General features: G+C 24.9%; 1 protein-coding gene across 2 annotated transcripts in view; it reads left to right on the top strand.

Annotated features, from left to right (window-relative positions):
- The window catches only part of LOC129988848 (zinc finger homeobox protein 3-like), a 415,162-nt gene that overhangs the window by 134,324 nt on the left and 257,690 nt on the right, over positions 1–23,148 (top strand). Inside the window, exon 1 of one of the 2 annotated variants that reach the window (XM_056097126.1) lies at positions 3,679–3,744. The exons of the other annotated variant lie outside the window; for it this stretch is intronic. The gene's annotated coding sequence lies outside the window, so the exon portion shown is untranslated. Of the gene's footprint in view, positions 1–3,678; positions 3,745–23,148 lie in introns of those variants that run through there. 2 annotated transcript variants of the gene reach the window in all.

The following is a 23,148-nucleotide window of genomic DNA, read 5'->3' as shown; positions in this document are numbered from 1 at the left end:
ACTAAATTTTAAAGTATAAAATGTCAGCCATTCAAACAAACATTATTATTAAGCCATATAGATCCAATTTAGTAATTTATGGCATCGAAATTTGTAGAGAAATTGAGTGAATATGAGTTTCTTGATTAAGAGGCCAAATTTGGCATTAAATCTGTGCTTGGTAATTTATTGAAACCACTGACTACCTTAGTCACTTATTATTTTATTTTGAAAGTTTGTTGCACTAAACGTTAAAGGGAAAATTTCGATCGTTTAGACAGAGAAGATTATCATTTGAACTACAAAAGTGCAACAATACAGATCCAATATAGCAACTTATAGGCATCGAATTTATTGGGTGAATGGGCGAATTTGGGTTTTATGATCTAAGGACCAAAATTGGCATGCTGTGTCACATAATTAATCGAGATTACTGATAACTACAATCACTAACTCTTTTATTTGGAAAATGTTTTGAACTAAATTTTAAAGTATAAAATGTCAGCCATTCAAACAAACATTATTATTAAGTCATATAGATCCAATTTAGTAATTTATGGCATCGAAATTTGTAGAGAAATTGAGTGAATATGAGTTTCTTGATTAAGAGGCCAAATTTGGCATTAAATCTGTGCTTGGTAATTTATTGAAACCACTGACTACCTTAGTCACTTATTATTTTATTTTGAAAGTTTGTTGCACTAAACGTTAAAGGGAAAATTTCGATCGTTTAGACAGAGAAGATTATCATTTGAACTACAAAAGTGCAACAATACAGATCCAATATAGCAACTTATAGGCATCGAATTTATTGGGTGAATGGGCGAATTTGGGTTTTATGATCTAAGGACCAAAATTGGCATGCTGTGTCACATAATTAATCGAGATTACTGATAACTACAATCACTAACTCTTTTATTTGGAAAATGTTTTGAACTAAATTTTAAAGTATAAAATGTCAGCCATTCAAACAAACATTATTATTAAGCCATATAGATCCAATTTAGTAATTTATGGCATCGAAATTTGTAGAGAAATTGAGTGAATATGAGTTTCTTGATTAAGAGGCCAAATTTGGCATTAAATCTGTGCTTGGTAATTTATTGAAACCACTGACTACCTTAGTCACTTATTATTTTATTTTGAAAGTTTGTTGCACTAAACGTTAAAGGGAAAATTTCGATCGTTTAGACAGAGAAGATTATCATTTGAACTACAAAAGTGCAACAATACAGATCCAATATAGCAACTTATAGGCATCGAATTTATTGGGTGAATGGGCGAATTTGGGTTTTATGATCTAAGGACCAAAATTGACATGCTGTGTCACATAATTAATCGAGATTACTGATAACTACCTTTTTATTTGGAAAATGTTTTGAACTTAATTTTAAAGTATAAAATGTCAGTCATTCAAACAAACGTTATCATTAAGCAATATAGATCCAACTAAGTAATTTATTTGTAGGGAAATTGAGTGAATATGAGTGCAAATTTGGCATTATGTCAGTGCCTCGTCATTTATTGGAGTCACTGACAACCTCAACCACCTACCAATTTATTTTGAAAATTTTTTACACTAAACTCTAAAGCAAGCTCAAAATTTAAGTCATTCGAAAACAGAATGTTATTAACAAAAATGCAGAAATACAACAGTATAAACACTATTTTACAGCTTATAGGCACTGAAATATATTGAGAAGTATAAGAGTTTGGTTTTCATGACATAAGAGCCAAATTTTGGTCCTTCTGTGCCATTTAACTTATAGGAAACACTGATTTCTACAACTCTAGTGCTCTCCAATTTCAATGTAGCATAATTATTTATAGCTAAATTAATTATTTTTCTTTTAAGTAGAGGAAAAACATGATCTAAACAAAATAAATATAAAAATCCATTAATAAAAGCCTGTTTTAAAGCTTACGAGCATACGTTGGCATTTTATTAAAGGCATAAAACATAATCTGTTTTGGACAAAAAAAAATTTTATCATTACTTATGAATCAAAGCAAGAAATACATAGTTATATGTATAAAAATACAATAGAATTCACATGGCATCTGACTTGGTTAACCACATACTTTGACAGTTAATTTACAGTTTAATTGGTCATTCTTCATACGCTACATACTCATAAATGAAAAATCTGTTCAAAGGCTATGAGAAATTCAATTTTTGATAAAATACATTAATATCTCTGTTATGAATCTATGCAGAAAAAGATTATTGATGAGGAAATAAGTATGGTATTTAAAATTTTTGAAATGAATTGTCAAATTATCAGAATTTTTTTAAGTAAATATTTTTTTATTTTATTTTCAGGGATAATTATCATTTACCAAAAAGTACTGAAAAAAATTTTCGGCACTCCTAGATACTAATTAAACTTAAGCTGCAATGGTTTTCCTCCAAATTTGTTATAATACTAATTTTTCCATTTGAAAAATGTATTCCGTACTGATATATCGGGATATAATTATGCACAAGAATTATTTCCCAATAATTCTTGTTCATCTTTGGACCGTACCTTATATAATACAATGAGTTCTCAGTCTTTCCGTACATCCCCCCCCTCCATCTCCTTCAGGGTAGCGAAAATTAACACGTGGGGGGGGGTTGTAGATATAAACAAAATATTCATCGGGATTATTTATTGCTACTAAAATGAGAAAGAAATATATACATAGGTAAAACGCCACAATAAAAACAATTGAATATTCGTTATTCAAAAGAGAAATTATAAATAATTATTTAGTGTTCAAACTTTTGCTAGAGAAATAATGAAATTCAATAGGATATTATTATAAAAGGATGCAATTAAAACAAAAATGGAAATTAGCGATTCATATTAAAAGATTATGGTATTGTGGATCGAACCAAATAAATGAATCCAATAATAGTTTTCCTCCCCCCTCCCCCAAAAATATAATCCAAACCGCTATTTTATACACATAAAGAAATTTTAATGTGACGCTCAAGTGTGATTTTGTTATTTAAAGCAACTATTTCTAAAATCAAGCTTCTCATTTGCAACTACGTCGCAACTCATCGATATAATCAGTCATCATTCGATTACGAAACTTTAAATTAATCTTCATCGCACCTTACTGCCTATGGAGAAAAATTCCTAAACGAGCCGTTGGCGAAATCCGAAACATAAAAGCAAAGGTCCGTCTGTACCGATGATTGTTCAGTAGTCATCCCAAGCACGAATCGATATCTGTACCTAATATCGATTAGCGATCGTGCAATTTAAGAAAAAATAAACGACCACTTTCAGCTTGATTAGTAACAGGTGGTTGATTTTAATGGCAAAGGCCGCTGTGGAGCTCGGAATTGTATGAAATGCTTTATAGGAACAGACAGGACGTTGACTTAGTAACGGGGCCAGTTTACGGTGAAAAACGATTGGGAAACCTTTTGCTAATCATCTGATGCAGTCATTACAGGTTTCTCTGCCTAACCATGTTTGATTAGTAGGCAGGTGAGCTTGCCAACTAGAGGTGTTGGTTAGGATGAAACACCATAATGCATTTTTATATAGATACGTCGTATGTGTACGCGTGTTTTAATTATTGGCACTTGGTGCTGTGTCGAAATCCGAATGTATACAGTATTTGTATGACTTGACTCAGGAGAAGTGCTGTTTCAGTTTCTGGGAAAATTAAACACGTCTCACGATCCTGATTGGATTTACGTAGTTATTTTTCTGGGTATGCAATTGAAGTCATACGAGGTCGTGATATAAATATATATATAAAAAAGTATGTATTTTGTAAGGTATTTTGTTGATTCCGATGTAAATGGATTCGTGCGAATGTCTCCTTTGGAATTCAGTGTATCTGGTTGTGTATGATTTCGTAAAAATTTGATGTAGATCTATTATCGGTGCAGTTTATGTCTAGATGAATAATTTATATTCTGTAAATTAATTAATTTAAAGCGTTAAGCAAAATTAAGGAACTGTTGTGAAATGCAAAATAACACTGTAAATTATTCATCATCACTGTAAATTTTGTAAAGATTTGATGTAGATCTATTATCGGGGCGAATTATGCTTAGATGAATAATTTATATTCTTTAAATTAAATAATTTAAAGCGTTAAGCAATATTAAGCAACTATTGTGAAATGCAATGTAACACTGTCGATTATTCATCGTCACTGTAAATTTCATCAAGATTTGATGTAGATCTATTATCGGTGCGAATTATGCTTAGATGAATAATTTATATTCTTTAAATTAAATAATTTAAAGCGTTAAGCAATATTAAGGAACTGTTGTGAAATGCAATATGGCGCTGTAAATTATTCATCGCCACTGTAAATTTCGTAAAGATTTGATGTAGATCTATTATCGGTACGAATTATGCTTGGATGAATAATCTTTATTCTAAATTAAATAATTTGAAACATTAAGGTATTGTTGTGAAATACAATATGACACTGTAAACTTTCGCCGATAGCACTTGCAATTAAAATTTAGAGGGTGTGCTATAAAAATTTGCAAGATGGAAAACCTAGAAAACTTTCTGTGATATTTTAAATCACAGTTTTTATTTTAATAATGTAATATTACTTCAAATTTTTGTCACTAAGTTATTAAAATTTTGAATTACCTGTTTTTAAATTTTTCAAAATAGAAATGTTAGGGATTCGTTTTAAAACAACAGTTCTGGTATATTTTAAAATAAAATTGTTATGATTTAATTTTGCATTGAATTGAATCGTATTTTGTGTGCATAATCAATACCATCAACAATTCTTATTGACTTTTTTTGGTTATTAAAATGAAAACAAATGAGAATACAAGAATATACATATTTTAGGATTTAAAATTGTAATGTATAATAAAATTTTTTTAAAAATTTGAAGTATCTGAAATTAAATATATATATATATGTATTAATTTCTGAATACGATTTAAATAAATTTTCTTTTTTGAACCAAAATATGAACTAATCAGTGCTTTAAAAAAATCAATAAAGCATTTAACCTGAATTCCTCTCTCCATTATGTTTTTTTATTAACGAAATTTATATGTAATTATTTGATCATTTTGTTTCAATCATTAGAGAAAAATATTACACATTTTCCAATTGAAATAAAACAGAATTCTAAATACATAGTATGTTTATTGAATTTTCACATGTCTACCAAAAACTTCTTAATGATCCGTTTATTTTGAAATCCTCAATCTAAATATCTTTAATTGAAAAAAAATATTAAGAATATTTCAGTTTTTATTATCTTTTTAATTAGTTAAATATTGTTATTCACGATCTTTCTTAAAACTATTTGTTAACATATTTGTTAACATAAGAATACAATGAACAATAAATTTATTTTTCCCTTTTCTTAAAAATTTTCATTTTTCATTCATTAACACTTGTAAGCAACATAAAAATTCTGACATGAATTTAAATTCTTTAATAATTTAGCTCATTAGAAATATTTAATCGAAATTCCCCATTAGGAATAGTTTTAATTAATTAATGGGATTTCATTTTTTCAGCAATAATATTTTATTAGAATAATTATTTATCTGATATCAGTTTATTAACATTTTGTAACATATAAAAACAATGAAAAAAAAATTATTTTATATGTTTTTTTAATTAATGCTCTTGACCGTTCATAAATTGACAGTCATGCATAACATTTATTAACATCATTTAAATTCAAAAATTATTCAAATAACCAAACATTTTATTTTTAAAATAATAAATTAGAACAAAATTTTGCTTTTCATATCTGAAACAACCCCCTCATATATTCCCACACCTTCACCTATAACAAGATCACATTATGTAACCATACATTCGTCCCTTCTAAATATATTCCTAAACGCTAGTATTTCAAATTTTTTTTCTCCAAGAAGGCATCGCCAACATTATAGCTTAAAAATCACAACCCAACATTGCTAATATTTGGAGCTTAAAAATCACATCTCTAGTACGTGTCTAAAATACAATACAGAGCCAAATGTTTGCACCCTTCCCAGAGATGTGATTACCCGTTGCTTTTAGCGCGCCTTAGCTTTTTTCTGAAGAAGGACGCTTTCTTTTGGATGGCTTTTAAAGAAAACCGATACTGAGAAATTTTTAGTATGTCTTTCTCGCAGTTTTTGCATTCTCTTATCAATTACAGGAAATGAAGTCCTGCGTATGGAATTCGAAGGAATCCGTCAATATTTTCGTACTTACAGGCCGAAATGTAGTGGGTTTTTTTCTTGAAGATGTTATCTCTACTGCTGATCAATAATAAAGATAAGTTTCCAGTTCAGTGTGTTTGTGGGACCGGGATTATGTTAGTCCTGCATTGTGAGAAGGTGGCATTAAGATTGAGTTAAGGGTTTTATTTATCTTAAGGAGGAGAGGGTGTATGCGGGGGGATGAAGGGGGGGAGGGTGATGATTTTTGTTGTATGTAGTAAGTACTGGAAAATTCTGCTGTGTAAATCAAAGCAGCAGATGAAATGTGGTTAGGAATAGGAGCACGTAATCCTTGTTTATGGATTTGTTGATTTATTGCAGTAAAAATGCTGATATTTGCATATATGAAATATGTAGAATATATTTTAAGATTTTTGTACCTGAATTGGATATTAAAAAATTCATGATTTTCACGTTCATGATATTATGGTACATACGAGTTGGATTAATAAATTTGTTAGCACAAAATAATAAATCTGAAATAAAACATGTAAAAATTTTTAGTGTTGAATTGTGATCTGATATCGTAATGTGTGATATATTTATGCATTTGAAATATTTATAACAAAATTCTAAATAAAAAAGAATTATTTATTTTATTTTCATGTCATATTTAAAATAAAATAACTTTTATGTTGATAGCAAATGCGATCAATAAAGCTAAAATATATTACTGCATATAAAGATTGTATATACGAATTCATTTACATATTAAATCAATATATGATAAAAAAATCTGCATTTTATGCTGAAGTATTCTTTAATAAAAGACTCGCGTTAGTATTTAAAACCTTAAAAAGACATCGGAATTTTCAAAAAAATATTTAATGTTAAACTAATGTTAAAAATTATTTTCAAAGAAATAGAATTCAACGTCAGCATGCTAAGTGTCAGGCGTTTACTTTTTTCTCGGAACATATTGATATTTGATTGAGAGTATAAAATTCTTAAAGTAGAATATTATTTCTGGATTCAAACTAAATCCTTTCATGCAATGCAGAATTTTGCATATAAAAAACCCAATATTTTATAGCTTATGAATGTTATTTGCGAATAAAACTGTTTCGTTTCTTAAAACATCAATTAAACTTTTATTTTATATATTTATGCACTCTATTGATTCATTTTGATTTTAATTATCGATTATATATAATTTTGAAATTTATAAAGACATTTTAAAAGCTGATATTTCAGTGGTATCTGATTTTCATATCAGGAAGATTAAGTGCTGTTTTATTTTTCAAATTTTTATAAAACATTAAAACTTGAATTTTACAAATATTTAGTTTATTCGATGCCGAATTTAGAAAGAAAATTCTAGTTAGCCATTGATTTGTTTTGCGAAATATTCTGTAAATGCACCGTAAATATTTACAAAATAGTGTTAAAATTCTTTCTAATTAATCTAAATTTATTATTAGCATGAAAGTCTTTTAAATAATCGTCTGCTTTATTTCAGAGTTCTCTTACTTTTCCCTCTCTTTTTTTTATTTATTACTGTTATTCCATCTTTGAAAGAAATTATGAAAGTATAAATTGTTTACAAGATTTTTATTCCATGGGTTCTCTCACATTTATCTGTTTCTCGGAATATTATCCTATTCTAACTTTCAATTATTGCACGGTTCCGTAACTTTCAAATTTGTGTATTTTCCTAAATATAATTTTATAATTTAAATTTCAAATTAAAGAAATTGCCATATTAAATATGATACAAAAAACACTGAAATTTAATAAGGTATATCTGTATTTTTGAAATGTAATTTTTATTTCTACTTTCTTTTTAACGTTATGCAAGAAATTTCTCTTCATTCTTCTTATAATTCGATTTCTTTCTGTAATCAAATATATCTAGAACAGTTTCATCTTTTTTTAGAATGTGTTCTACTTTTTCGTGCATTGTTGCTTTTTCCTAATTCAATTGCTACTCTGTTATAAAGTACAAAAAAGTTATTTTCATAAATAAAATGAATGATAAGAAAAAGTTAAAAACTTTCAATTCTAGGAACTGCTAATTTAGCCATATTATAATTGTTTCTCAATTTAAAAAAAAGACTCTTAAGATCAGAAAAATATCATTTTTAAAAATAAGGTATTGTCATCAGCACTCTTTTTAATTTAAAGAGTCTGTTTATTTTGATTACATTGTCTTACTTAGTAACAATTGTTTTTCACGTAGCATTATGATTACTTGTTTTTTTTTTTCTCTCTCTCAAAATCCAATTTTTATCTTTACTAGAAGGTTTACTAAAACATGTTATGCAATTTGATATTAGTATCTAGCCTTAATAAAACATTTTCTTTTTTTCAAATATTCTTGACTAGAACTGATAACTTAAAGTTAAAAAAACTATTATAAAATAATATGATATATTTTCAAAAAAAAAAAAATTCTATTTGCATTCAAAAGTGAAAAAGAATTTTTTTTAATCATTCCATTTGTATATATACTTTAATGGATATAATTATCTCTATTTTGAAATAAAATAGTTTCAAATTTACATCATATTCGTTTGTAAACTTAATTAAACATCCCTAAGTATGGCAGATTTCATAGTATTAAATTAAATAATTTTTTGGCTTTGAAGACTTTTAAAATGTTTATAATTTGTTTAAATTAAATTCTTTTTCTAAATTTTATGCTTAGTTTTAAATAATTTTTAAAATTTAGTCGATCTTGATCGTATCTTTGTATGGATGTGAAAATATAACAATGCTGAACATACTAAAGTTAATGAAACTTCTAAATAATCAATCATTTATTTATAGCATGAAGTTACTGAAATTAGAATTTATAATAATATTTTTTATTAAATGCCACTAGTTACTAATTATTTAATTATTGCATTTCATATTTTTCTGTAGATGATTTTAAAAGATATAGTTTTTCGTATAAAATTTATTTAAAATTAAATAACTTATTTAAAGTATACAGGCATAAATTATAATTTTACTTATATGTTCCTAAGATTTATTTTTTATGTTTTGGATTGTCTAAAAATGTAGATAAAAATAAAATTTTAATAAATATTTTATTAGAACTTTGAATAGTTTTTACTATGAAATATTCATAATAAGAAATTCTATATATACTCTTTTCATATTTAATTCTTTTGTATGCACAATGAGATGAGGATTATTGATATAGATAGTTCAATATGTTCCAATTTTAAATAAAATTCTTATACCTATAGTTTAATTCCAAATATTAGAAAGCAACGAATATTTAAAAACTCATCATCCAGAAATATCAGACAAACTGTAATACATAGGTATAGGTCTAATTAACAAACGCATTTTGTTAACAAACATCAAATAAATTTCAACAAAAAAATATTCTAAGAAAATTTGATAAATAATATAAATAACAAATCTAAAATAAATAAAGAAATAAAACAACTAATAAGAATTTTTATCAATATTCGTCTATAAAAAAAAAGGGGGGGGGGGTAATTTTAAAGATTTAAAAATTTCTTGTTTAAAAAATTTTAAACTAATTTTAAAATTATTCTTATTTTGTGTTTATGTATAGGAATTAAAATAATATGATTTTTTAAAAAATTGTTTTAATTCAGTAGTTGCAGAAATCAATATTTCATTCGTCAAATTAGTTCTTTTTATTCAGTTAAAATAATATAAACAGATGCTCATAATTACTATTTTTAAGCTGAAAATTGAAGAAAAGGCGGATATTTATCTCTTACATCATATGAAGACTCACTGAAATGTCAATATGTATTCATAGTTATTTTTATTACCATCATTTACATTATACCTTTGAACCAATATCTCAGATATTACTAATCAGATAATATATATAATATGTCAGATATCATATTGGACTTCAAAAAATTTCAGATACAACCAATTTTCTTCGAAAATCCTGTAAATGCGTCATATTCGAATTCAATATGCTAATTTTTTCTTCTGACATATAAAATATATGTGTTTAAAATTTAAATAAAGAATAAAAGATAAATTTTGTTGATGGTAAAGATAATTCTAAATAATAATTAAAAAAAGGTATTTTTCAAACACATTATTAATTAATACAAAATAGAATACAAATTGAAAGCTAAACTGAACTCTTACAAGCTATTTTCATAAGGTACTAGTACGTTTATTTAAAATTTCAACGCATAGAAAATATCTTTTATCATAATGAAAAACAAAAACAAAATCCAAAATGATAAAATAAACCAAATTTTATCTTCCTGTATTCGTGACATTTCATTTAACTACGTATAGCACAATTTTTTAACAATGGTTTTGTGAATCCTTGTAAATAAGCACAATATATACAACAAAAAAGGGAATTAGAATTCTAATAAAATTTCTCTATTTAAATAATTTTATTTTTTAAGTTAAAAATCTAATAAATAATTTATTTAACTGTTTAATATGCAAACTGCTCAGTATTAAATTTAAGCAGACAAAATAAATAAACAAGTCATGCAAATATTGTGCAGTATAAGACCATCAAAATTACTTCAATACTTAAATATATATATATAATGCAATTCAAAAGGAGAAAATTCCTCAAGCACCAATTTCTCAGAAGTACCTGAGAAAATCTCGAGGAGGAAGTCAAAAAACCTAAGTCACAAATAAAGAAGCAACAAAAGTCACTGAATGGGACGTGATAGGATGCGGTACTTACCTTTTAGACAGCGGGAAATTCTCTGACAACGAATAAGTAGGTCAAGCCACGTGCCATACCTGAAAATTGCCCCTTTGGCCCCCTCTCCCACAGGTCCCTCTAAAAAAAGGGGGCCCCTACTAGGTGCCAAGCGGCTGGCAGCCAGGTTTTTTACTGGTGTTCGTTGAGTAACTGTCGATTTTTTATGTTAGTTTTCAACCTTGGTTGTCTTCCTGCTTAACGTAGCTTCCCTATTTTATTTATTTCATAATAGGGGGTTGCGAGGGAATAGCTCCTGCTTTTCCATTTAGTTAGGTGGTTGTTGGTTTTCACTTTCGATTTCCGCTTCCTGGTGCAGATTGGAATATTTTCCTGGTTCTGGGAAATATGTGGTTTGATTTGGAACTTTTTTTTAAAAAAAATTCGTGTAGTAGTTAATTGATTCAAAAAATTATTATCAGTTGATTAAATTTAATATTGACTTTTGAATGCATATGTGGGAAATTGGTTACAAATTTTTATGTGTTTAAATTATTGGCGTTTAAATCAAAAATTGAATGACCTTCATGCACATTCTGACCTTCAATGATGGCAAATATTTTAATTTGAGCATTTCTGTTTGATGAAAACTGAGATATTTCTCTGATATTAGGATATATGTGATTTGATTCTCAAGATTTCTTTTATTTATCTTGACGATTAATTGATTGTGAAAGTGAACGCATAATTAGGTGGTTTGTAATCATATAATGCAAATGTAGCAATATTGTGCCAACTTTTCATTTCTAGTGACATGCAATGCAAAAACGAAATATCTTCATAGAGATGCAGTGATCTTCAATGATGGGGAAAAGATGGAATATCATCATACAAATATAATGATTTTTAGTGATTGAAAAATAGATTATCTTTATGCAATGATTTTCAATGGTTGCAAAGTTTTGAAATGCATTGGTGAAAACTAGAATACTAGTATTTCACTAATTTTGGAAAGTTTGTGGTTTGATTTTAGTCCTCTTTTCTATTAACTATTTATAATTTCATTAAAAAGTTGTTATCTATTTAATCTTATATTGCATGATGGTGAATACTGGCAATAGTTTTCAGTAACATTTATTGTAAAAGTTAATTTTATTATTTTTCTTGGTATATGTAAATATGATCTTTTATTATGTAAACTTTCATACCGTGTATAGTATTATTTCAGAGTCTTGTATAATTAGTTATATTGCATTTCTGAAGAATATTTAAATTATTTCATTTTAAATTAGGAAATTGAAAATTCGTTAATCATTAATGAAAGTAAAGTTTTTGATTTTGAAAAATTCCGATTGCTAGTGATGTTTTTAATATTTTGTTGAATATCATAAGCATTATTGATATTATTGTGAAATTTTATTAATATTATTAGTTATTATTGTTAATATTACAAAGATTCCTGTGAGTCCTTCGCTACTTTTAATTCTACGACTCATAATGTTTGTTTTCATTTAATATCGGTTTTGGAGTCATTTTTTAAAAAGCATTACAAAAAATTTAAAAATGTTATGTAATTTTTTTTTGATTATTTTGATTATTTTCTTAATTTTATTTTATTAAATAATAATTAAAATTCTACTTAAAACGATTTATCGAAATTTAAATTGTAGAATTTCAGCTACACTAATGAGATCAATTTTTAATTTTGAAAATTTCAATGGCTGTAAAAATATCAGAACAGTTATATGAAATTCAACTTGTTATTTGATGATATGGGATATATACGTATGTGATTTAATTTTGATTATATTTATGGGTTGTGAGAGATAATATTAAAAAAAACTTTTTTAGCATTTTATTACATTGTTATTTAACTTTATAATATATCAAAATCGTTTTAATTTTGAGTGCTGAGGAACAAAATATTATTATTAAATTGTGAAAATATGTCTTTACGTATTTTGCGTCATTATAATGATATTAAAAACCTATAAAATATATCACATAGAATGTTTATAGAATAAAATATATCACCCTAATGTTTTTAAAAATATAAAATGCCTGGAATGTATGAAAGTATTTTCTATTACTTTCCTGTTTTTGTATATCTAAAAGAAGCACATTTTTTGTTGTCTTAAAAAAACAGACTACGTGCGTTATAGGATTAAATAATACATTATTCTTTTCCTACTTGCTTGCAATGGATATTACCGATATTGCTCATATATGAGATGGTATTCAGGTATTTAAGTAAGTATTATTATAAGCGTATAAAAATTGTAATAGAGATGTTTGTTTCATAATTATTGACATTTAAAGTCAAAATTACTGGAGGTATGCAAAACGTTCGCATCTTTTGTGATTTCAATAAAAATTTTCACTGTGACTAAACCTAAAATTAAATTTGTTATTGTTCCCGTTCTATAATCCAAATTATATGATTATCTTGTACTTTTAAATTTGTGTTAATAAATAAACAGCGACTTAACCAATACCGCTTCTCTGACTAATCGGTATTGCTTATTAATCAGAGAAGCCATTTATTTCAAGATTTGGCTTAGAAAAGATCTTTTATGTGTATAGAATATGCTACAAAGATGTTATTTTGTGAGGAATATTTCGAACTTCCATTATCGTTATGAATTTTTGTAATATTTCTGATTCAAAGTATAGTAAAAACAATGATTTATAGCATAAAAACCGCCGAAACCGTTATTATTATTACTACTACTGGAGGAAGTATTTCACATATTGCATAAAGCGTTTTATCTTTTGTGAAAAAATAAAATTTTGGTGGAAATGAAATGAAAAGTTTTCTTTTGATTCAGTACTTTAATATTATTAGGGCTGTTTTTTACTAGTTTATTTTTCTGTCAGTCATTCCCTCCTTTATTTTCATATTTAAACTTTATAATCTAACTATGTGAAAACTATGTGGGCCAATAGGGCACACTTTGAGATTTATTTTTGTCTATAATCAATCTAGCTTTCGGTTTCTGGCTCTCTATTTATAATTTCACTAAATAAATGTCGAGTAGGCGATAAATATGGAATGCTAATAGCGGGACAAATATGAAATAGTAATTCTCTGAATCAAATATCTTTCAAAAATTAAGCAAAATTCTATAATTTTTGTCTATATTTTACAGATGATTATTTAAATCTAATTTTTTTTCATCATAAATATTGCTTTAGCTGTTCATATTAATTATAATGCATTATGTTTCTATTAAACAAATATTTTGTTATGCTTTTTCCACGCTTTGTCCTCTTGTATTAAAGATTTTTAAATACTCCATATGTGCCAATCATTTAATATTTAAGAATTTTATAGCGAAAAAAAGTGTATTTTTATATATTTTTCTCAGAAGAAATGTTTTGATTATAGTTAATAATTCATTCAAAAACTTATCAATGAAATTTTTCAACCACTAATTTTTCTAATCATAATTTCTTTATTAAATGTAAATAGAATTTCATATTTGTGTCCCATTTTTTATTATAATCTTATAACAAAACAATTTGTTATTTTAAGGATTTGTTAATTTAACGTAATAACTTTTAGTGTAATGAGCATTGTGAATTAATGTTGTATGACTTTTCATTTATTTTAATCGTCTTGTAGTATCCGTTGTAACACCATGATATTTATTCTTTTAATAAAAAATTCACCTGGTGAATTATTTACTCTACTTTTAATCAGCTTGCAACATCAAAAATTATGATTTTCCCTAATTATCAAAAATAACCCTTGTTGAATTTCTTGATTCAAATTTTTATAGGAAAACCAGAGTAATATAAAGTTATTTGGAAATTACTTAGCCGAGTGACTTGGCTCCAACAGGAAAAAAAAAGTTTCTAAATTAAAATATTTTACAGAATGTAATATTCCTTGCTTAGCATTGAACAGGGATTGAAATTATTCTTATGAAATTTGATTTATGAATCTGAATTTTGTTTTCCCTGTTCTTTCATTTATATTTAATAAATTTCTTGTATGAAATCTGAAAAAAAAATAATCATTATAAAACATGCTTTTCTTATATCATTTTCTTTTTTTGGTGAATAAAAATGATTTGGTAACTTAAATTTGTCAGAAAAACCTAATTGGATTTTAATGATTAGAATCCATCGTATGGCTGTAATAATGTGAAAAAAAAAGCTTTAGAAAATATTTTACTAATTTTTTTGAGTAAGAACTAATTTATTAAAATATTATTATCGATTTACTAATTTATTAAATGTTCTGTAATGATATCCTTTTTCTAATTCAATTTTTGTTTTGCCTTCAATACTTAATAGTTATAGCATTTTATAGTCGACTAGCAGATAATATGAGATAATTAGTTTTATTTCACAATTAATGCTGTGGTGAGAAATGTTCTGAAGATTCAGTATTAATTTTTAAGAAAATGAAGTAGTTTGAAAGAAAATATCAAGAAGATTACAGATATTTTGAGAGAATGTGGAATAATTTAATCTCATATAAGGACAAATTTATCAAAATAGTTTAAATACCGTTGATATTCTATATTTTATTGATAATAATAAATTAGTTAAATTTTTGCACAGTGATTATCAGTTATTGCCTTTTATAGTCAGTTTAAAGACAGTATCATTCAATTAGTTTCTTTCACAGATTATAAACATTTATAAAATTCAGAATTTAAAAGCTTTAAATTAATCGAAAGAGGATTGTTTTCAAATATTGATGATTCTTATATAGACTATCCTAAGGATTATAAAATATCTGACATTAAATTTGCTTAATTTAGTCTCGTGAAAGGATAAATTTTCCAAAATAGATTATAGAAATTAAGTATACTGTTAGTAATAAATAATTGATCAAATTCTGTTTGAAGTGAAGTTTTTATTCATTATAAATCACTAGGTTTTGAATTAAATTTATATGAAGTATCTGTCACTTAGTTTCGTCCGCAATAAAGTTCTATAATCTAAGGACATTAAATTATTTCAGAGAACTTTTTTAAAGAAAATTGATAATTTTATATAAAATATTATGAGGAATTACATATAATCCTGACAGTATAGAATAGTTTATTCTCTTTTAAGGCCAAAATCACCAAAATAAATTCTCGATATGATATCTGAAAGTTATGTTTTCTGAGTTTTTATACAGCGCTTGACAACTATTTCGTTTTCTAGTTAATTTATAAATAGTATCAACCAATTAATTACGTTTAGGCATTAAAATATAGTTGCAATGTTAAAAATATTGATTTTATAATACATATTAGTTCTAATTAGAATTTAAAAAATGAAGTGAATTATACCAAGTATTGCTAAAATATGAAATGATATAGTATTTTTATTAATTTTTTTCTCTGTGACCATTTAAATTACTCATTTCTTTATTATGAATATTACCACTTATTGGAAATTTTATTTTAACATTCTATGCTCGTTTGAAAATAGCTCAAGGAGTGTTTTTATAAGAGAAGATTCAATGAAAAATGCTCCAATCGTTTGCTTTTTCCAATCCAATGCTTTTGAAAAATCAGTCCTATTTCTATTTAACTTTATTCTCTTCTTTTCCATACTATTACAGAAAAATTTAGCCAAAAAAATAAGACATGTTTTACATAAATATCTGCCATACGCCTTGCTGAAATATTCAAAGGGATTATACGAATTAAAAAGATTGTTTTTTTTAAAAGAATTCCGTATCGAAGAGGAGATGTTTAAGAAATATTTTCTAACCAGCTGAAGGGCATATTGTAGCTATAAAAATGCAATTTTGAAATTTCTGAATATTAAAGTGCTTTCTAGCTATAGCTTTCTTAATACATTAATAATTGATTCAGATAGTTTTTAAATTAATCAGCAATGAAATGATGTCTCTGAGTCATTTTCAGTTGATTCTGGAAAATAAGTTATGATTGTTTCTGATATACCATTCCTTAGAAAATGAAAATAATTTCGTGTTTGAGCATATCAACGTCAAAGTTGTTTACGAATTACTAAAATATTTATGGCAGATCAAAAAAGGAATAATTTCATCTGAAAATTTTATTTTTATGTATTCAATAAATTTCTCCTTTGGTTAAGGCATTTTTGTGTAGTACTAAAATTAAAGATTCATTTAAAATTCTTGTTTGAAATTCATTCGTGTAATTTATTTAGTTTAATTCTTGATTGCTTGTAAAAATGAAAGTCGCTTGTAGAAATTTAGAAGAAGTTCGAAATGATTAATTTAACTTAAAAATTGCTTTTAAATGTCAGTATAAAGATATGAAAATGTCTTCCATTCTTTGTATCCCTTAGGACAAATATGTCAGCCATTAAAATTATTTTTAAATTATTATTAACAAACTTGTAAGAAATAATGACCAATTAAAATTCAAAACTGACCTGTTTCCAACTCATTAAAAATTTTGTATGGGGTGTTTTTATTAAATTGATCGAGATTGACGCATGTTTTGCTCAATACAGCCAATTCTTGCTATTTCAACTATTTAACCAAATCAACCAATCGACCAAATTATAAGCAATTTATCTTAAAATTATTGTTCCAAATTTGCTCTGAAACATTGTTTTAGCTTCAGTTTTAACAAGTTAGATAAAATATTATCATTGAATTATTTTTAAAATGCAGATTGAATTTTAATTAAAAATTTAATTTAATATTAACTTGCATTAAAAAATTATAATTGCATTTTAAATTTAAGATTTGTTGTTTATTTAGTTCAAGCAAGGTATCGTTATTTGAAAAATGAATTCTTTTTTATAAATTTATTAGCCAGTTAAATCATAATTTTTCAAATGTAACTTTTTTTATTCAAATTGGGTCGTATATTGAGTAATATCCCTAATAATTATGTATTAATTTATATGATTATTTTTGTTTTTATTTATGTATTATTTGCATAAATAAAAACAGATTATAATTAATGTTTAATTTGTTTTATTACTGAAATTAAAAGCAAAATGTACATTTAAAATTATGCTCTAAAACAGTACAATCAGTTTAACATTTTTCTTGTTAATCAAAATTTGTTTATTTTCTATTTGAATTGGAAGATTTGTTTACAAATATTTAAAATATTTGATTATTTAAAAATATATGACCTTAAAATACTCTCTGAATTTATTAATAACCAACAATCATATTAATTTTTAATTTTGTTTTTAGCATTTGAAATGGCAAAATAAATCCTTGAGCTTCTATTATTATCAGTTTAGATAATTGGAAAATTGTTCTGAAGTTACTTATTTAATCTTCGAGTAATTATTTTCAACGTCAAAAAAATCTTTATAAATAAATTAATATATTATAATTCAATGATTGTTAATGCTTATTTTTAAAATTTAAATGCCACGTTAAATTTCAATGCAATTATTGATATAACTTATAACAGTACTTCTTAATTAATAGCATAATGATAATCCATATAATAAATACTAGTGCTGTAATTTTTTAATGATGACTATACTTTAAAATTTTTGCGCTCACAAATTTTTTCCTTATAGAAACATTTTAGCGACATTAAAATTTGTTTTAACTTTTAATATCAATTAGATGTTTTTAAATTCCTTAAAAATTTTTTTAATTGTGACTATTTTTTTCTGTCAATTTTTTATTTTTATTTTTTTTAGCTATTTCGAAATTAATAGCAATTTTTCATATTAAAAATTTATTCTTTTAGTTCTAAAAATTGATATCATAAACCTTTCTCTCTTAAAACCCCTTTTTTCCCTTAAAAAATTTGCTTAGTTTCTCTAAATTGTTGGATTTTTGGTGAAAAAAAAAACAACCTAATTTTAAATTTTAAAAATTTACAAAATCTAATGAAATATTTAAATCTAAATAAATCTGCGAACTTATTATTTTAATAAATATTTTACAATACAAAAAAAATGATAAAAATTACGATACTCTAATATTTGTCTATTTGATTCCATCTGGTAAATAACCATAGCGTAAGAAAAACTACTATTTAAAAACATCGTATGATTCTTGATATACTGGGTATTATTATCTTAATAAAGTTAGTCTTACCTCCCTCCATTCCTTTGAGCGAAGATTTGACATTTCCATTTTTCTTTTTTATATATTTATTTTTATGTTCTCACTGGATTAAAGAAATCATATCCCTCGACACCTCGTATCGAAAACATCAGACTCAAATACTTTCTTTCGCTTTCAGCTCTGGGATTTTCTGACTCACGTATAACAACTCTGATACCCTCAGAGTTACTAAGTTGAATATTGGTCCTAGATAATCCTTTGGGCTGATAAAAAAAATTTAATCTGTTACTTGAGTTTCTCTTGCTTTGTAAATATTTTAGCGTAAATAAACTGAGAATATTTGTTACGAAATTTAATCGTTGGTTTCTTTTTCACTTTTATTTTATCGCATCATCTTAAGTACCAAAGGATTATTCTTGGATTTATAAATCTTTAAGGAATTGGAACTAATATTTCTTGATTTGTTTTTACAACGATGAATTTCTTTAGATAAAAGTGATTATCTTATATTATTTATTTTATTACAACATGCGAAATATTTTATTGTTGTATCAGCAAATTGAAAACGTACATTGATAAATTTTTTCATAAACAAATATACATAAATATATTTAACCATTTTGACTTTATATGGAGTTAAAAAGCGTATTCCAATATCGTGCTAGCGAATAAAAAATGTGCTCTTTTTTTATTAATATTTTCTAATGTAATATTGACTTTTCGTGCAATTTGAAAGTATGCAATGTGTTTCAGTATTGTTCCAGTAAATAAAAAAGAGCATTTTTTTATTAATACTTTTAAATGAAATAATAACTTAAAGTACTGTAAAAATATTTTCAATATTGCACCAGAACTTTTTAAAAAAATTAAGTTTTTATAATTAATATTTTCGATTTCCAACGTTATAATAGCTTTATGTACAATTAGAAAACATACCAATTTCAATTTTAGGCTAATAAACAAGAATTAGACTAATAATTTTTTTTAAAATTTAAGGTTTACAGCGGAATGAGGATTTTATGTTCCTTTAGGAAGCATATAATATAATTCATTATTGAGTGATTTAATAAAAAAGGCTTAGTTTTTTTTTACTTTTAAAAATATAGAAAGGCGAACATATTCGAGAGATTTTATGTATTTTTCAAAAATAATAAATTAAGTTCTGATTGTTTCCATTTTTATTTAATAAAATAGAAACAAAGCCTTTATTAAAATACAAATCTAACGTGTATTGAGATAAATTGGTTGTGTCGTTAAATTTGGTTAAAAAAATTAGAAAATGAAATATCAATTAATTATAAGGGAAAAATTAATTTTAAAAATACCATGACAAGTTACAAAAAAAAAATCATTTAAAGTTGTAAAGCTAAGAATAGTTTTTTTAACAATTAAAAAAAAACTGATAGAAATATGTTTTGTAAAAGTCTTGTCTTAGTTTCTATCATTAAAAAAAAAAAAACTTAAAGCACATTGTACCTATATTTTACTAAACACATTATGCCTTTTTGTTGTTTAAGAAATCTTACAAATATCGTAAATTTCTAAATATATATATATATATATGGCTAGTATTTAAAGCATTAATTAATGATGAAGTTAAAAGAAATTAGTTGAATATAATTATTTATAAAGTTTAAGAAATGTTCTGAATTTCGAACATTTGAAGCGATTAAAATAAGCATTTGAAAATATACATTTATCAAGTTACAGGCTGGCAAATATTCAAAAACTTTTTTACATTACCCATGTACCTATATTTAAATTTTTCTTTTGAAAAGAATAAAGCAAACCAGACTAAGTAATCATTAAGTAACAGTAAACAAACAGGCAAACCAAAAGCAATTCATACAGTTGTTTCTTAAATTTAAAAAAAATATTTTGAATCGAAAAGGCTTTTTTAATTTTTTTTCTTATTAATACTATAGAATTTCAGCTTTTGTATTGTTTTTAATTATTAGTCGTCTGGAATTTTAACTTCTACAAAATTGTTGGTTAATAACAGCATAAAATTTTAGTTCTTATGATTTTTTTAATTATTTATATTGTAAAATATTAGTTTCTGAAGTATTGTTGGTTATTAATAGTGTAGAATTTTAATTTCAACAACATTTTTGATTATTGCAGCAACTAAAATTCTGTAAATTCTGATAATTTATGCAGAATTTTAGTTTTTATATTATTTTATTAACATGCAGCAAATATTTTTGCTTCATTTTATTCCAGTTTGACCAGTTTTAGTTTAATCCCGGCTTTGACTTGAAATCATAGTGAAAAGCATATTTAAATATTAAAACCGTTAATTGTGCTTCAAGCCAAACAGAAGTACCCATATCAGTACATCAAAAATCTTTTACACTTGATTTTAGTGCGAGTCTTATGATAATTGGCTCTTGCTAAATCAAGTCTTTAAACGTGTCGCTTTACTTAATGTGAAATATATTCTTCGTAGCAAATGCTAACTACTTTTACTCTACTAAAATACTTGACATGGTAGAAAGCAGCTGTTTAAAAGACAGCTCACAGTAAACATATTTAACAATGCTATAAAATACTGAAATTTTATGTTCAGTTACAAATTACTCTGTATCGACTGTTGTATAGTGTATTGTGCCAGTTAAAACTAGAGTTCGGTTAATGAAATTGCATTTCGTCAATTTATCTGTGAAGAAGATAGTTATTAAAGAAATATATCGATAACTATATATTTGTTTATTTAGTATTAAAAAAAGCAGAAATTTCCCAATTCCATTGCAGAATCTCCCAATTTTTATTTATTTAAGGGCTTTGCATTTAATCGTGATTTTTATGGGATATATAGTTTTTTATAGATTTTATTTTATTTTATTATATATCAATTACTTTTTTTAATTCATCATAAAAATTTAAAGATTTTAATACGTAATGTATGAGCCGAAATGTGTGATTAAGCTGTTGAGATATACAACGAAATCTCGATTATCTGTGGTTTTCCTTTTTGTTTCTTTCCTTTTTTTTTTTTTTCCTCTCAATATCTGGAAGTACAAAACGATTTCGTGACAAATTGTGATAAAAAAAATCCTTAAAGTTGGGATATATACATATCCAGAAACAAAAACCATTCGATGATTCTTTTGTAGTAAAAGAATAAATCTATAAACTTGTAAGTATAGAAATCTCTACCCATAAAATCATAAATTGTTTATGCAATTGCCTTGCCATAACGTTTTCACATTCCCTGTCACGGATAATCTCTCGACAGCGAGTTTAGACATTATTTATTTATTATTATTCATTTAATATTTATTTAATATAGCGAGTTTACTACATTAATAATTAAGAGGAAATAATTAAAATTTCATTATTATTCATTAATGAATAATAATAATAATTAATGAATTATTGATAATTAATGAATAAGAATAATTAATGAATGAATAAGAAGGATATTATCATTAATGAATAATAAGAAGAAGAATCATTAATGAATTATTGATAATGAATAATAAGAATAATAATAATTAATGAATTATTGATAATTAATGAATAATAAGAATAATAATAATTAATGAATTATTGATAATTAATGAATGAATAAGAAGAATATTATCATTAATGAATAATAAGAAGAAGAATCATTAATGAATAATAATTAATGAATGAATAAGAAGAATATTATCATTAATGAATAATAATAAGAAGAATATTATCATTAATGAATAATATTAAGAAGAATCATTAATGAATAATAATTAATGAAAAGACTATAAGATAAACATATTTTCTTTCTCTTGTAATGTAGTATATACCATTTATAATTTTTGTATCTTTTAACTTAGAGTTTTAACTGGTTCTCAGAATTAATAAGTTATTATTCAACATATGTAAAAAGAGTACTAATAGTCATAAGGGTAATATCGAAAAAATGCTAAAATTTAAAAATTTAATTAAAGTAATTATAAAAAATTTAAAATTAAAAGTAATAAATTTAAAGTAAATATAAAAAAATGCATTTCAGATAAAAAAAATAATAAAAAAAATTAATGACACGAAAAAATTATCAAAAATAAACGATGGCAAAATGTGGACAGTCTATTGTAGAAAAATAATTCAATTGTCGTCGCATAAAAAGTCGCAAGGCTTACTGAGAGTTACAAGGAAAAATGTGTATTGAAAGCCAGCTATTGTTATAAACAATCGAAAATCCGTTTGATTTACGCAAGGTAAAATTAAAATAAAAATTCTATTAAAAAATGCCTTATTTTATAATATGCTGGTTTTTTTTTTTTTTTTTTTTGCTTTAATATTTCTCATTTTATTTTTTATATGAAATATAGATACAAGAAGAGTTATAATTGTTAAAATGTCCGA

Source organism: Argiope bruennichi, chromosome 10 (genome assembly GCF_947563725.1).
Source record: "Argiope bruennichi chromosome 10, qqArgBrue1.1, whole genome shotgun sequence".
NCBI lineage: Eukaryota > Metazoa > Arthropoda > Arachnida > Araneae > Araneidae > Argiope > Argiope bruennichi.
The sequence above is the reverse complement of the archived record's forward strand: the minus strand, read 5'-3'. Positions and strand labels throughout refer to the sequence as shown.